Source organism: Desmodus rotundus, chromosome 11 (assembly GCF_022682495.2).
Source record: "Desmodus rotundus isolate HL8 chromosome 11, HLdesRot8A.1, whole genome shotgun sequence".
Taxonomy (NCBI): domain Eukaryota; kingdom Metazoa; phylum Chordata; class Mammalia; order Chiroptera; family Phyllostomidae; genus Desmodus; species Desmodus rotundus.
In genome coordinates this window covers 2,928,519-2,946,466 of record NC_071397.1, presented here as the reverse complement: position 1 = coordinate 2,946,466, position 17,948 = coordinate 2,928,519, and the positions used below count along the sequence as shown (strand labels likewise).

Here is a 17,948-nt window from a genome sequence, read left to right as displayed (position 1 = left end):
ATTGTTATTTCTGGATCCCACTAACCTCTCCCTTTACACAAGGCTTAAATGATTATCTTAAAAAAAAGGATTTAGGTAATCGTTTCAACATGTATACAAATGTCAGGTCATTATATTGTACACCTGAAACGTGATATTGTCTGTCAAAATGTTTAAAGGTTTAGGAGGCTTCGGTTATTATCTGAGGACCTGGGTTTTCTTTTCTTTTTTTAAAAAAGACTTTACTTATTTTTAGAGAGACGGGAAGGGAGGGAGAAAGAGAGGGAGAGAAACATCAATGTGTGGTTGCCTCTCATATGCTCCCTACTGAGGACCTGGCCCGCAACCCAGGCGTGTGCCCTGACTGGGAATCGAACCAGCGGCCCTTCAGATCGCAGGCCAGGCTCCAGCCATGAGCCACAGCAGCCAGTGCAGGACTCGGGTGTTCTTTAGGAGACAGCCCCTCAGATCTATCTTTCTACCTCAGTGTCGCACCTTCCATTCCCAGTATGCTTATTTCTACCCTTCTGACCTGCGTATCTAGAAATTAAACTCTGAGTAGGATTAAAACTGAATTAATGTTCCCCAGAAACCCTAGCCATTTTATCCCACCCTGGCTCCAGGAATAGATTTTCATCGCCTGTCTTTCCAGTACTAATGGTCACAAGAGAACAGAGGACAGGGAGTAAAATTTTCGATGAAGCTAGTCAAAAATCAGGCCTGTAAAGGCGAGGCCAACCAGCTGAAAACGACAGGCTACAGCACAGTTCCATGAACTAGAACGTCCACTGGCAGAAGACAACTCTGACGTCGGCCAGAGACCAAGTGCGCCCGCGCCTCCGACCGTCTCTGAAGGGACGGACTGCACGTGTGTGAACACCAGCCAGCCGGGCCTGGGGACGAGCCTCAGGTAGGCCCGCTCACGGGCCTGTGGGCACACTGCCTCCGCAACAGCACAACACAGAGGGACCGAAAACGCGCACAACCTGTCTTCCTGCCCCAAAGTGGGTTAGGCCCTGGATGGAAAGTGACCATTCATACTTCCAGGCAGGGCACAGAAGCAAGTGAGAGGATAAACTTGGTTTTACTGTATAATCCTGACTATCAGAGTAGAGGATCTCTACCGAGATGATCACCGGCTTCAGTCTCTATTTACACAATCACTCTTAACTTTTCCCCAGACACTTTCACTCGGCCCTGACGTACAAGAAAGCTGAAATAACCTCTGTTTTCTAGGCTATGGCTGAGTATGGAGATGGACACCCAGCTGAAAATAATTTTACGTCTTTTTATTCTATAGCGGGGCTAGCTGTCCTTCAGTCAACTAAGAGGCATTTAAAAACAATTCATTTTGTAGTGTACAGTTGCAGGGAAAAGCCTCAGCCCTGGACCTGGACTAGCAGAGCCAGTCTAAAGTAATGGCATTCCACTTGGTACGAGGCACTGAACTAAGGCGCCTACACACATTCGCCTTCATAATGTTATTTTCCCTACTTGAAAGAGGAAGCACATGAAGTCCAGACGTGAAAGGCGACAGGGCAGGAAAAGACAGAGGCGGAGTATGAGCCCAGGCCTGCTCCCTGGGCGGTCTTACTTCTCCTAACATCTTCTCTAAACACTGTCTTCCTCCAAAACACGCCCAGCCCAGAATGGATTTCTAAGCTATCTCAGAAATGGATGGAAGACATCCGTTCCCTTTTTACAACCTACCATGGACTGCTTAACCTCAATAAGACAATACATCTAAACGTTGGTGGGTAAAGTTACAGTTTAACTCCATCGGAAACCTTTCTGAACTTTACCACCCCAGTCGGATGAATGAAGCGTGCCCAGGGCTGATTCACCACCATCCCGGCAGTAACGCCCAGTCTCTATGGAGAGACTAACAGCAGACCACAGAAGGTACTGTGCCGTCAGCAATACAATCCAGTATGCAAGTAATCATCAAAACTTAGTCTGAATGACTGAGAATTCTTCACGCACGCTCTCAGGACTGCTGACGGTACATGCGGGCCCACTGTACCGCCATGGAATGTTGTCCTGTAACACAGCAATAATGACCCAGCACACACTTGCTGTGACACAGCATACCCTTGCTTTTTCACTTAGCAACTTTTTAGAATCCAGCAAAAAATGAGTATTACTTATGACTTTCTCAAAAAAAAAAAAAAAAAAGGCAGTCAGAATTCCTAAGCTGAATTTGTCTGCATTCTATAGTAGTAACAAAGAATAGATAAAAAGGTGACCCATGGGGCCATTGTGGGGGTTTGTGGAGGTTTGCTCCACCAAGGGAACCACTAATCTGAGATCTGATCTGAAATCACCCCACAGTCCCTGGCACAGATTTTATTTGGCATTTGTGTTCCTAATTGAGGATGCTATTGCTGAGTCCAAGGGTGGCTGAAAAGGCTGATGGAAGCCTGCTATTTATTCCACTTCTAGTATGTGGGAAAACATTTTCTGGCCATCTGTTACTGCTATGGAGCAGAGAAGCTAAGATGAAATTGAGTTGGAAAAACAGATTGTGATTAGGTTCCGTTTTTGCCAAAGGACTGCAATCTGCCAAACAGACAACAGAGAAAGGCTCTCAGACATCTTTGTGAAAATGTACAATGCTGCTGAGAAGTGAGAATTCCCAGATTTGCAGGTCCACAGAATTTCAGAGCTAGAAAGGGTCTTAAATAATCGTTAGTCCAAATCTATAATTTGCAAGTGGTCAGAGAGTTAAATGACTTGCCTGAGAATCACAGCTGGCCATGGTGAAGCTGGGACTAAGTAAAGGGCAGAAATGGGACTTAAGCCAGCATTCATTCAAATATCCCACTACTTATCCCACTATATCCCACTATAAATCAGTATCCCAATACTGATTTATAGTATTTGCATATAACAGGGTCGATAATTTATTGCTAATAACAGGGTCGATAAATTGCAATAATCAGTCTGCTTCAGGTCCCATAGAAATTGAACCCTCACTGGAGAATTAAAAAGGTCCACAAAGCCCTAGCCAGTGTGGCTCAGTTGATTGGGGCATCATCCAGTGAACTGAAAGATCACAGGTTCGATTCCCAGTCAGGGCACCTGCCTAGGTTGCAGTTTCGGTTCCTGGTTTGGGTATATGCAAGAGGAAACTGATCAATGTTTCTTTCTCTCTCACACCACATGTTTCCCTTCTTCTGTCTCACCCTCCCTCTCTCTAAAATCTGTGAGCATGTCCTCAAGTGAGGAATTTAAAAAAAAAAAAAAAAGTCCACAAATACGCTTTGCTTCCTTCACTACTTTTTCCACTGAGGGGATCACAGCCCAGTCCTCGGCTTCTAAGCTTCCCGTCAAAATCCACATCCAAGTATTTTCACTGCTCAAAGCACAGGCTTGTCTTTAGGCAAAGATGTAACACAACATAACACTGAAGCAGTTTATTTAGATTTTTTTTTAAAACCCTGCATCAACCAATGTTTTTTTCTAGTCATCTTCTGCTAAAACATAGCAGTAAAAGTGATATTTCTATATTGCCTTTGTTTGTATCCTACAAGCTTACTAAACTCAGTTACTCGCTCTAGTGATTATTTTGCAGATTCTTTAGAATTTTTTTAATCCTCACGCCAGGATATTTTTTATTACTGATTGTAGAGTGAGAGGAAGGCAGAGACAGTGAGAGTGAGTGCTATATCAGTTGCCTCCTGTGTGCACTCTGAGCAGGGAAGGAAACCGCAACCTAGGTACCTGCCCGGACCGAGAGTTGAACCCACAAACTTTTGGTGTGCGGGACAACGCTCCAGTCAACTGAGCCACCCTGCCAGGGCTAGGATTTTTTTTAAAATGTAAACAATTATATCATCTATGTATAGATAAGTTTTACTTCTTCATTTCCAAATTTTATGACAACTGATGTTTGTATTTTGAGCTTGTATTCTGCAACCTTCCTAAACTAACTTTTTAATAATTTTTAAAGAAGCCATTAGATTTTCGACATAGACACTCATGTTGTCTACAACATCTTTGTCAAGACTGTGTTACCAGAGTTCTGACAGACTTATTCAACAAGCTTGAAGTGTTTCCCTTCTTTATTTCCTAAAGTAATTTGTGTTATTTAGGTATTAGCACTTCCTTAAATGCTCTATAGAAATCACCAATAAAACATTCTGGGCCTGCAGTTTTCTTTATGAAAAAGGTTTTGACAACAAGTGAAACATCTTTAATAGATATAGGGCTACTCAGACATTCTATTTCATTTCGTCAGTTCTGGTAAGTTATGTTTTTGTAATAATTTTGTACATTCTATCTAAATTGTCAAACTTATTAACAAAAGATATTAATAATATCCTTTAATATCTTTTTAACATCTATGAAATATATCTATATCCCCTTTCATCCCTGACAGTACTTTTTTCCTCTTGATCAGTCTCGCTAAAGATTAATTGATCTTAAAAAAAAAACCCCAAAACCTTTTGTCTTTATTTTCTCTATTGTTAGTCCTGTTGTCAATTTCACTGATTTCTACCCTTTATTTTTCTTTTCTTCTACTTGGGTTTATTTTGCTTATCTTTTTCTAGCTTCTTAAGTTGGAAGCTTCAATCATTGAATTTTAAACTTTTTAATAATATAAGCACTTAAAGCTATAAATTTCCCATTGTTCACTTTATTTGCTACCTCCCACAAAGTCTGATATGTTGAATTTTCACTGTAAAGTAGATAGAAATATTTTCTAATTATTTTATGATGTCTTCTTTGACCATGAGTTATTTCGAAATGTATTTTAAATATTCCAATTTGGGGGGGGGAGTTTTTCCAGTTATCTTACTGTTACTGATTTCCAATTTAATTCCATTGCGGTCAAGAATTACACTATGTAAGTTTGCGATATTTTTGTATTTACTGAGCCATACTTCATAGTTGAAGGTGTGGTCTATCTTGACAAATACACCCTTTAACGAACGTGTACTCTGCAGCTGTGTGCAGAGTTCTACAAATGTCAGGCAAGTGGTACACGATGCTATTCAGATCTTCTACATCCTTATTGCTACTCTAGGGTTGTTCTATCAACTACTGAGGGAGGAGTATTAAAAATTTCCAACTATGATTGTGGATGTGCCCTTTTCTCCTTTTAATTCTGTCTGGTTTTATTTCGTGTATATTGAAGCTCTTTTATTAGGTTCACATTTACGATGATTTCTGATGAATTGATCCTTTTACTATGAAATGCTTTTTTTTTATCCCTAGTAATAGTCCGTGTCTTGAGGTCTATTTTGTCTGATGACAACACAGCCATTCCAGCTTCTTGTGCGGACTAGTCACATGGTGTACTTTTCCCCCCACTGGTTCTTAATACAGTGGTACCTCAGTACTCGTCATTAATTAATTCTGTAAGTGGTGCCAAGTGCCAAAGCCGACCGAATGATGAAGCGTTTTCTCTCGTGGGGCAGGATCCCGACTCATACAAGTTCTAGCAAGTGCGGCAAGCCCTGAGCGAGCACAGAGTGCTGAAACATTTTTTCTTGTCAAAATGCAACAAGTAGAAGGTTTGATGAGTTCTGAAGCTGGCGAGTACCGAGGTATGACTATATATTCATAGAGCTGTGCAATCTCAAGCTTAATCAATTTTAGAACATTTTTCATTCCTCACCTCCAAAATAACTTGTATCCTTCTGCAATTATCCCCCACAATCCAAGGCAATCATTATTCTATTTTCCATCTCTATAGATTTGCCTGTTCCGGACATTTAATATAAATGGAATAATTTATTATGCAGTCTTCTGTGTCTGACTTCTTTCACTTAGCATGTTTTCATCCATGTTAAAGCATGAATCCGCATTTCATTCATTTTTATGGCCACGAATATTCCACTGTATGACTATACCACATTTTGTTTATCCACTCATCAACTGAAGAGTGAATTTTGTTCTACTGGGCAAATAACTTGGTGAGATTGATACCCCAAAGGGTCTCCTCTGTAGTAGACAGCAGCTGAATCTCAGCTCAAGTCTTTCAGCTTTCTATTGTTTTTTTCTAGGCTCCGTGGAGTCTTCCCCAATGCATGTCAAGGATTTGGACGGTTTAAAAGCATATTTTAGGTCCCCCCTTCTGTTGCTCCCTCCCTTCTGAGATTTCTGCCCTCATTTTCCAGTCCATTTTCTGACTCACGAGCTAGAAAGATTGTGGATTTTTGCTTAAATTCTAGCCACCCACCATGCAAACTAAGGAGTATTCTCAGGCAAAACACTGTATAAATGGGTATCTTATCCAATACAATTCCCATCTTTCAAGGTCCCCATTAGTTGCTACATGATTTGGTCACTTCCCAATGTCTTCAGAAAGTTGGTTTTCATGTAACATCCAGAATTCTTAATTATTATCTGGGGAAGGGTTAGTTCGATACAAGACATTCTTCTATTAGAAGTAAAACATTTTTTTACATTTTAATTATTTATTTTTAGAGAGATGGGAGGGAGAAAGAAAGAGAGAGAGAGAAACATCCATGTGCAAGAGAAACATCGATCAGTTGCCTCTTGCACGCCCCCAACCAGGGAGCTGGCCTGCAGCCCAGGCGTGTGCCCCAACCAGGAATCAAACCAGTGACCTTTCAGTTCACAGGCTGCCACTGAGCCACTCCAGCCAGGGCAAAACCTCTTTTCTACTAAATCTCACTGGTATTATGTACCAATGAGATTTAGTAGAAATGATCTCTCCCACCATGAGTTTTTGGTTACGCGCACCATGGTTGCCCGGCAACCATGGTGCGCGTAACCAAAAACGATATAACTGGATGTGCACAGACGGACCTCTCAGAGCAGCACGATTGAGGGCTAAGTCATCCGCTCGGTCTGCTGGTAAAGCGCCTATCGTAAAAAATTAAAACAATATAAAAAAGTATAAATATGACAGTTTCCACTGTATAGAAATATCTATCTAGATAAACAGATATATAAGAGAATTATTTCATATATATTCTCCTAAAACTTGATTTTATTTTCAATGAACAATATATTGGGTATTTTATATTGTCAAGCATTTTAATGCTTCTTAATAACTGGAAAGTTATCTAAAACTATACCTCAGTATAGATTTAATAAAGTCCCTACTGATTTCTCTTTTGCACTGCTTTCAGTAAGTAGTCTTATAGGGTTTTCTCACTTACCTGACTCCCTCTGTAGGATGAATTCGTAGAAGCAGGACTGCAGTCTTTGATGGATAACGCCAGATTCCCTCCCATAGACATGATACTGATGTATGCACTCAAAACCTGTAACCAGTTACACACGTCCCCCGTCCCCCAGTCCAGCACTTGAAGGACTCCGTTTACCCCACTCCCCATGCTGATTCTGCACCAGTTGACAGAACAAGGATTCTAGAAAGATTCTGCTCCTTTAACTCCCAACGGTAGCCCTGATGACCATTCTAATTCCCTCCTCTAAACCTGGAGGCATGCCGGCTTAGCTGAAGCCCTACACCCTGTCTGGCTGGAGCCAGTCTCTTCTGAGAACTAGCAAGAATCCAGGTGTATAAGTCACGTTACCTATGGCTGTTCATCTAATTGACTATCACATAATTCATCCAACTTACTACCCATTTGACCATCACCTGAAAGTCTGGCTGCAGTTTCTTATCCAATATCTTACCTACATACACTTTTATAGATCATTCTGGAACTGGGACTAAGATAGTGGGGGATAGGGACCCCTCATCAACTGTAACTCAGAAATAGCTGCCCTCCGCCCTCCCTTTGCTCTCCGACCATTGAGTTCCCATCCATTCCCTCCCAACCATTCAGCGATCAGGTCCCGGATGCTTTCCCCTGACCCGGGTCTTGGGATGTCTCACTTTGTTAGAAACATTTCTTGCCATCCTAACACATTTCCTTTAACCCTTTACTTCCATGTCTTCACAATTCCCAAACTTAAATCAAGAGTAGAAATTAATGAACTCTGAATACTACGTTGCTAATTTTAAAACTTACACACAGGCTCTTGGACTAACCAAAGTGAAAATGCACTTGCTGGTGCCCAGAGAAGGCCAGCCTAGTCCACCAACAGGCACTGGCGGCCGCTCCCCGTTGAATAAGCATAGATTTCTTCGTGCAAGAAATGATTTGGTCACTGGTTTGATTCCTGGTTGGGGCACACGCCTGGGCTGCAGGCCAGCTCCCTGGTTGGGGGCGTGCAAGAGGCAACTGATCGATGTTTCTCTTGCACATGGATGTTTCTCTCTCTCTCTTTCTTTCTCCCTCCCATCTCTCTAAAAATAAATAACTAAAATGTAAAAAAATGTTTTACTTCTAACAGAAGAATGTCTTGTATCGAACTAACCCTTCCTCAGATAATAATTAAGAATTCTGGATGTTATATGAAAACCAACTTTCTGAAGACATTGGGAAGTGACCAAATCATGTAGCAACTAATGGGGACCTTCCAGCAGCTAGTCAGGAAAGTGCAGCACGTAAATTACCTGAGCTTTAAAAACTGTCCAAGGAGGACACTGAGGGAAAAGGGAAAGTCGTATCATACACTAGGCTATCTTTCATTTTTGACCAGAACTGGCCCTAATTTTGACCAACTTACATGCTTATCTTAAGAGGCGCTACTGCTCAAAATGAACTAGCTGTCTCTCTCATCTGCTGGTGAAAGATAAGGCCTGTGAGACCTTGTGGTAGCTTCCCCTGCAGAGACCACTCAGTGAACAAATACCCAAGGCAACGGTATATTCAGCTGGCTAGAGATAGTAGGTTCAAACCATATAAAGTCGCTGCAGAGGACACAAAAAGGTTTAAAGTAAAGATGAAGGTGTCTGAAATAGAAGTGAGCTCCTCAAGAGCTAGAACTGTGTCATTTAGATCTCTGTCCAGCACAGGCTAGGATACGTATGCTCAGTTAGTGTTTCCCAATAACAACACAAAGCCAACGACCACTAATTGCCAAACGGGCAGAATAAACTCAAGGGTCTACCCAACAATCCATTCACATTCTCTTACACATTGCAAACATACTGTAAAACATCTGACTAACCAGACGTGTTCGATCAGGTTCAAGAGTATCGTCTGTAAAAGCGGAAATAAGTTTCTGTGTGAAGTGGAGGTAGAAGAGATATCCATTAGAGACAACTAGGAAGTGCAAAGTGTTCAAAGAGAACAGAGAAGGAGACCAGCAGCTCTGTCTAGAATCTTTTATAATGAAACTAATATTAGGAAAAATAAAAAGGAATGACATTTCTGAGAACAAAAATTTTTAAATAGTAGATAACATATTTAATAATTGCTTACATTACTCCAGGCACTGTCCTAAAGACTTTTTTTTTCTTCCTACCCAAGGATATTTTTTTCATTGCTTTTAGAAAGAGAGGAAGGGAGAAAGAAAAACACCGATTAGCTGCCGAAGGCCCAGGTCAATGGCAACAGAGGACGAGCTGAGCCTCATATCCGGACTCCTCGGCTGGCATACCGGCCTCTGTGATCCGGCCCATCCTTCCAGTGTAGTTCCAAGCTGTGCCCCACCCTCACACTCTACAGTCCAGCGATGCAAAGCCGTCTGCAGTCTCTCGACCTCCCCGGTCAGTGCCATTGCTCGCGCAGCTGCCTCTGCCTGGCTTCGTCTTTCTGCCTCTGACTTTCTGTGCCACCCGGGCTTCACAGATACTTAATGCTTCGCTGGGCTCATCATTTACGGGCCTGTTTTCCTCTACAGGCAGTTGAGTTCCTGAAAGGGAATCCTGTCTCATTTGTCTTTGAGTTTCTGGTACTTGGCACACAATGCAGGTGGTCAATGAAAGTTCAAAGAAAGAATTAATGAATAAATATTCTCAGAAACAGAGTCCTCAAAGGCAGCCCCGGGCCAGGGGCCAGCTGAGGGAGAGGCTAGACTCCCTGAACTCCCTGTTCCAGGCATCTGAGAAGGGCTAACACACCACCAACAGCCGAATATCTCAACTTTCTTCCTCAAAAAGGCAGAAGAACCTCTCTCGTGGGCAAAGAAGACTAAGAAGCCACAGCCAACTTTACCGGAAAGGCAGACAGTAAGGGCTCTACTGAGGTTCAGCAAAAGGGTATTTCCTACATCACCACGCCTCCAACTTCCTACCAACCTCTGTTGAGATATTTTCTAAAGTAAAATGTGTGCGTGAACTGCAGTCCCTTCTTTCAGACGGGTTAAAAGACAAAGATTTCAGGAAGAAAGGAAGGGGAAGTAGGGAGGGGGGAGGAAGGAAGGAAGGAAGGAAAACATTTGTCTTAGAAAGAGGAAATGCATGTTTTCAGCTCTGCCTGAGAAGGCGCTGGAGCAGATGACTGGAGGCAGTCAGTCTGAGTAAACTTAGCCCATCCTCACCTGGGTCTTCTCCGTATTAGAATTCCCCAACTTTCAAATGACTTACTAACACCAGCAGCTGGCCAGACCTCTGCCCCACCCCCACTACCACGGTAACAGAAATCATTCTGAAAAATCAAACTGAGAACTTCCAGAGTACCTGTGGATTCAGAAGGCATGAAACTGTGAGCTTAGGGGAGTTTCCAGGGGCGTCCCACCTTTCGGTGTCTCTGGGACACACTGGAAGAAGAAGAGTTGTCTTGGGCCACACATTAAACACGTTGTGACACATAATCACAAAAAAAATCTCATAATGTTTTAAGTAAATCTACAATTTTGTGTTGGGCCGCGTTCACAGCCATCCTGGGCTGCATGCGACCCGCGGGCCGCAGGTTGGACACCCCTGCGTGGTAGGACATATTCTGAATTAGAGTTGGTCTAATTAGAATAGCATTCCTGCTCCAAAATATGGTCTCTACTTTTCCCTCTTGACATAGCTGAAATCATATATCCTAAAGAATTGGGAATTTTGGCAAGAAAGTGAGAATAGCAGAGCATATGGACCTGGTTGGGGCGGGGAATACAGTAGCAGATGGGTGAGGGCAGAATCAGCAAAATGGGGCACACGAGAAGAGGGGGCTTGTTAAGTGGAAAAGAGACACAAAGGAGAGAAATGAGAGTATCAAGAGCAAGCTTCAGCTGTTCGAGAATTTAGTCTAAGTCAGTGGTTCTCAGCCCAAACAGACTCAATTCCAGGAATGGCATTGCCAAGAACCAGAACATTTTCTAAGTGGTGAAAAACACTTGGTAAAGTTCAAAACAGTCTTCGCCCATGGTAGCCGCAGTCCTGGACTCCGCTGTGGCTTCCAACTGTGCAATACTTTGTGTTTATATGTGAAACAGCCAGGCTCTAGGCTTTCACAATCTGAACAGGTAATCACCCACGTAAACGTGAATAAACATTCCAAAGTCAGAAAAGGCGAAGGACAATGCTTCTCTGTGTGCAGTCGTTCTGATACTGCGTGACATCAGCATCTCCTGGCGGCTCATTAATGCTGGTCACATCCCTCAATCACAACCCAAAAGAAAAAACGTTTTCTTCTCCTGTTTTATCTCCCCTCCTCCTTCGAATGGTCCCTAACAACCATGATCCAGAACTCCATCTAGTGAGCTTGTCCCATATATGATTAACCTACTATGGCTTTTGTGGGCTAACTCGGGACCCTAGTCAACATTTATAACACTATTTCTACGGAACCATGCACTCTGAATTCCAAACTTAGAAATAAAGTTTGAGAACACGACAGTTCCGTAAGTCAGAGACTCAAACACACTGACCTCTCACCATCAATGGTTTAAGTGACGAGATGACATCCAAGCCACGTATTACCAAAGCACTCTAAAGACTGAATACACATGGAAAATACACATTGCTGTAGGCAAGTAAAACAAGTACTTACAATACAGCAAGTCCTTATTTTTGTGCCAAGAAGATACAAACTACACACCTTTTACCTAAACTAGCAATACACTCCTGTGTATTATTTTTACACTTTAGTTCTCCCCTCTAGTATAGATGTTGACTGAGGCTACTGCTTATGAATACTGGAAAGGGTTGTTAATATCTACAGTCGGCACCCGTAGCAAGGACTTGTCCCACTCACACAAACACAACAGGTCCCTTAATGATACTGGGTGAACCGGATTTCCTTGCCCTTCAGACCTCCGCACCCACCCACCCGCAGCACCCCTCAGGTCTAAGGTTCCCTGAGTTCCTACCATGCACCCCCACTCCACACAGCAACCACACCCATTTCACCCACTCAAAGCGTCCTCAAAGTCCCTGGTTTTTGCAGCAGCCAATCCCTGCCATTGTGGAGGACATACTCCAGTAGACGTAGAGAATTGAGCTGTGATGAAAAAGAATCTTCTTTTTCTGCAGTGATTAATGCTATACTTACACATTATTATTCAACCAGATTCTATATTAGGTAACGGTAACTAAATGACCTCTATTTTTTTCCTAAGAACACAGTATATAATGGTGCTATCTTCTTAGACTCTCTGTGTAAGTAAATCCTCTAAGGACCCAACCTAGTGTATACATTTCAACTATTTCATCTATGCTGAGGTCAAAGTTCCCTCCTCGTAGTACACCTTAAGATGAAAAACATGATAAACAGGAACAGCCCTGGTTCCTTCTCTCCTCCAGCTCTGACACAAAGAGCATTCGTCTCTACCTCTCTGTGTTAAAATGTTAAGAAACGTAATTCCTAAATATCTGAAGAATTACACATTTGGATAAGTTAGGTACAATCTTGAAGATGCTGAAAAGCATCATCTCCAGAAACTAACAGTGATCTCTTTTGAGCAATTTTAATAAAGATAAATAGTAATGGTCATCGGTTATTACATATTTTTTCTGGACCAGTCACTTGTATACATTATTTGTAATCCTCGAAACGACATTAAGTATTATTATCCCCCCTCGTACAGATGAGTAAGTTTCAAGAAGCTAAAAGACTTGCTGAACACACAGCTTCAAAGTAGCCGAGTCAGCCCTGGCTCCGTGGATTGAGCGCTGGCCTGCAAACTGAAAGGTCATCAGATCAATTCCCTGTCAGGGCACATGCCTGGGTTGCAGGCCAGGTCCCCAGTTGGGGGTGAAAAAGAGGCAACCAACTGATGTTTCTCTCCCTCTCTTTCTCCCTCCCTTCTCCTCTCTCTGAAAATAAAGAAATAAGATCTTTTTAAAAAAAAGTAACAGAGTCAAAATGCACAGCTACCTTTTGGAATCCAGAGTCCTGGTTCTTCCTGCTACGTTGACGTGCCTCTCAGTCACTTTTTCAAAGCAGACGATTTCATTACTGTGAACCATACAGTGAGCTACTTATGTCAGATACATGTGGTAGTGCTGCTTTGAAATTTTTATTACTTTTTAAATGGTAGTTTTAAGACACAAGACAACCATTTTACCCTTGGAAAGGTGGAAGGATTGTAATACAAAAGCGATGAAATTCAAATTTTAGTTTCTTTAGTAAAAATGGGTTTTAAGTTTACAGACTAGAATGAAAACTATTTAATATTCAGGGTAGACTAGAGACCAAACAAAAGCCCAAATGCCTGAGAACAGCCAGCCCCTCCTTTCTTCTAATGCACATGACTGTTATTTTGACAAGGAGCTAAATGAGCATCACGTCCATTCCAAGCAAAAAATTTTATGGGCTAATGGTTATAAATTACCCTAATTATTTTCACTGAACCTACCTAATTTGAGCATTTCTCCCAAAAAAGATCTTATGTTTCCAAGGCCTGATACTTGTGACTAAAATTTACAAATAGATGAGAATTTTAAAAGTAAACATAGGCGAAAACAAAGTGGCCATCTGGTTTTATCACAAAGTGAAAAAAAAAATTCAAAACACACCCACCAGTATGGCAAAAATGAGAAAGATGAAAAATGCCAAGTGTTGGCAAAGATGTAGAACAACCGGAACTCCCGTACACTTCTGGTGGAAGTGTGAATTGCTAGAGCCACTTCGGAAAACTTGTTTGGCAATATCTATTACAAATGTAATGTATGCATATCCTACAACCCAGAAATTCCACTCTTATTATGTCCCCAAGAGATCTGTGTATATTTGTTTGCCAGAAACCACGCACTAGAATGTTTCTAGCAGCACTAGTCATCACAGCCCTAAACCGGGAAACTGCCCAAACGTCCATCAATAGTAAAATGTATAAACACAACACTATATGGCAATGAAAATGGAGGACCTACACCCTGATGCAACAATAGGGATTAATCTCACAAAAATAATGTTGCCCTGGCTGGGCAGTTCAATCGGTTCGAGCATCATTGTCCTGATTTGCCAGTTATAGGTACAAAAACCAACCAATGACTGCATAAATAAGTGGAACCACAAATAGATATTCATTCCCTCTCTCTGTGTGTCTCTCTCCCTCCTCCTTCTCTCTAATCAACACAATAATAATGATGATGCTGAGCTAAGGAAACCAGACATAAAGCATACATACTGTATGATTCCATTAACATAAAATATAAAAAGACAAAACTTATCTATATACTCAAAGTCAGGACAGGGGTTACTCTGTGGTGGAGGTAATAATGAACAGACACGAGGAGGCTTCCTAGGTGCTAGCAATGTCATTCCTTCATGTGGGTGCTGGTGACAGGGTCTGCTCAGTTGCAAATAGTGAACAGATGAAAACCACCACAGCAAGAGAGCAGGTTGAAAAGCACGGCTCTGGAATCAGAGTGCCTGTGTTTTAACCTCAGTGACATCACTTACAGTCATGATTTGGGGCAAGGTATTTAACCTCTCTGCCTCATTTCTTTGTCTATACAATGGGCCTAATACCTACCTCATAGGGTTGGTCTGAGGATTACATCGTCCTAAGACTTTTAAAGTACTTATTTGCATAGCTGGCTATTATTATTAAATATTTGCTAGGTAAATAAAACCTCTTTATTCTGAAGCCACACAAGACGATGAGGAAGAGAAAGATATATGATTTGGCTGTTTCTCAAAAGTGCACAAAATAATTATTTGGGGAATAAAGGTGACAACAAAGAGACTCAGCCTGGAAGTTGAGCGTAGTCCTACAAACCCTCACCTTAAATAGGCCTTGGGCAAGCAGGCAGCCTCTCCGAGCCTGCAGCTCGCCGCTGCCCACCGGGCACTGGCCACAGTGAGGTCTTCAGCATAACGAGCAGCAAAGAATGGAGGCGCTCGCTGATCAGGAACTTGGTCAGGGCTGAGCGCACGGGTCAGGCTCTCTAATTCCCCAAAAGAACCCTGAAGGTTTTTATGCCTCTGAATTTCACCTAATACTTACGTTTTTAAAATATCTATCATGTTCATCAGCCATGTCTCTTGCCACTCAAGGTCATGTTTCTTGCGTCTATTTACAGTAAGTAATTAAGACTTCCAATGGGTTTCCAAAATAGCCAGCCAGGTGGGCTGCTGTCATCCCATCCCACATCCCACTGCGGTAGTGTCCCCAGCTTCTCTGGCCGTGTTCTAATAGTTCCTCTTTATTAGACCCTACTTACATGCCAGCTTTATCCCCAATCCTCAACGAAATCTGCCAAGAAGGTGGCGTTTTTCCTTATTCTCCCCTTTTACAGATAAGAAACATTAAGGCTCAGAAAGGCTGCCCCGTTCATTACGTAGCAGATCTGGAAGGTGAAATCTAGCTTGTTTGGTGCCAGAGTCTCAGTGTCCATGAACCACAGTCCCCTGACTTACTTCACGATAATCGGACTTCCTCTTACTGGTATAACAAATGGTCACCAGCTAAGGCGATCTCAAACAAGAAAAATCTAATTTAGTGAAAAATCAGTTTTGGATTTTTTTTAATCCTCACCCAAGGACATGTTTATTGCTTTTAGAAAGAGAGAGAGGAAGGGGCAAAGAGGGGGAGACAGACAGACAGACAGACAGACACTGATGTGAGAAACCCTGATCGCTTGCCTTCCATCCACGCCCTGACCGGGGATAGAACCTGCAAACTTCTGGCACAGTGCACGACGTTCCAACCAACTGAGCAACCCGGCCAGAGCTCAATTTGGATATTTTTGAAATGATCACCTTTGTTTCTAAACAGAGGTCTCCTTCTAGGTCTGTTTAAGTGAATGCTGGGCATTGAAGCTCCTTGTATTATATAGCGGTCATCCAAACCACAGGCTAAAGCCCTTAGATGTACAGACGTTTACATTTCTCCCCTGCTGAATCCCCAGTGCCCAGATCACTGCCTCGTCTCGAGTTGGCACATAAGAAAAAATATCTTGAGGGCCATCTCCTCAAGTCTTGTTTATCAAAATACTCTACTAATAAGGAAGATAGATTCCAGTAAGACACTTTGTATCTGAAACTTCATGACTCAGATTAAACAGAATATGAAAACACTGGGATATCTTTCCTGCTACAAAGACACTTTCCTCCAAGTCGAGGGGCACTGCCGTCATCAGCAACAAGTAACTATTAAACACCTACAAATATTTATTTAGCATACTAATTCAGTACCTCTCTCTCCCCTCAGGTTTGGCAAGCTACAGAAGTTACAGTTCCCCTCCGGGCAGGCCAGCCTCTGCAGGTGTAGCAGAGACCACAAAGAGGCACAAATGTCACACACGACTAGACAGTTTTTCCAAGTCAAATACAAAAGCTCCAAGAGTTTAACCTTTCCCTCAACCCCCTCTTCCTCCTCCTCCTCCTCTATCAACCACCCCACACTGAGGAAAGCAGAAATTTCTCCCAATGGCTGTCATATCTATTCCTACTTCATCTAAAAGAGGGAGTTTGTTCCCTAAGGATTCACTGAAGGTGTCACCATAAGCCATCAAATCTTTCCTTTAAAAACCCTGCCCTCGTAGGGGTATGAAGTGCGCAGGCCACGTGCCTACCACGGCAGAAGGTACAGCAGTCAGAAAGCTGGTCCTCCCCCGCCACACCTGACCTTCCTCTGCAGCTTGGGCGAGTCGGGCATCCTCTCTAGCCTTTAGGGATTTCATTTCCTCAGCCATAAAATGAGGGGTTGAACTAGTAAAGGGTTATTCACCCAGGTCCAGGGTGCTTTGTAGGGTTCAGGCACGTGCTTGAAGGGGTTCGTATTCCCCCCACCTGGGAACTTACATAAAAATCACCTGTTCACATATGTGGGTTTTTCTGGATAAGTCTATGGCTTACTTATATCAAACTCTCACACAAGGAGCAGCCCCAAAATTAGCCGTAGTTCATGTTTACCGAGCGCTTGTTATGTGCAAGGCGCTGTGCTAAATCCTTCCATATATTAACTCATGGAACCCTCACAATAACACCTGAAAGTACATACTGCTATTATACTCACTTCCCAGCTGAACAGAGTAAACCAGAAGAAGCCTGGGCTCTCAAACATAATGGCATTAGTTAGGTGGGATCATCTCTCAACCCTAAAATTCGCTGCTTCTATGTTCATTCAAATTAACAGGTGTCCTTTAGTTAAATTTTCTGTCCCATTTCACAATTATTAGTTCTACTTTTATTTAAATCTTTACGCAGAACCACCGAACTCATGGAACACCCAGATGGACCTGAAAAAGAGTACTTGAGGGAGTTAATCCTAGTAACGGATCCAAAGGCCCTTCCTAGCTCCAGCGGCCAATCTGCGTTCGCTCTTACAACAGGGTGATTACCAAAAGATGTATCTGAGTCTGTTACTAATTAAAGTCTAAAGTCAAAGTAACAGTAACTAAGTCAGAGTACCGACCAAAGAGGGGACGCAGGGGCAGCAACAGGGTCGCGCAAACCACTCACCAACACAATGGGAAGACGACCAGGAAAGACACACCAGGGTCAGGTCCAAGGCCAGGGTGCCCTGGCTTCTCCCCCTGCTCCCACCTCCTGAAAACCATTGAGCACCGGAGCGAAGGCTTGAATCACTCTCCACTGGAGACACAAAGCTGGCTACAGGTATTGCAACATCACCAACTCCCGCTTGGAATACAGAGTGAAAACTGAGTGAAAGCCTAGCTCTCGAGTCTGGTGGACAGCAGTCCTGACCACCTGCAACCGTAACACAGGGGTCAGCAGTCACCCAGTTACCCCTGTAAACTGCACGGCCTGCCCCCCTCTCCTGCCCAAATTACCGAGCGACACAGCACTGCTCATAAA

The 17,948-nt window shown here is 42.7% G+C and overlaps 1 protein-coding gene across 4 annotated transcripts in view; it reads right to left on the bottom strand.

The window, feature by feature from the left end:
- The window catches only part of BLTP3A (bridge-like lipid transfer protein family member 3A), a 61,257-nt gene that overhangs the window by 42,293 nt on the left and 1,016 nt on the right, over nt 1-17,948 (bottom strand). The window lies entirely within an intron of this gene.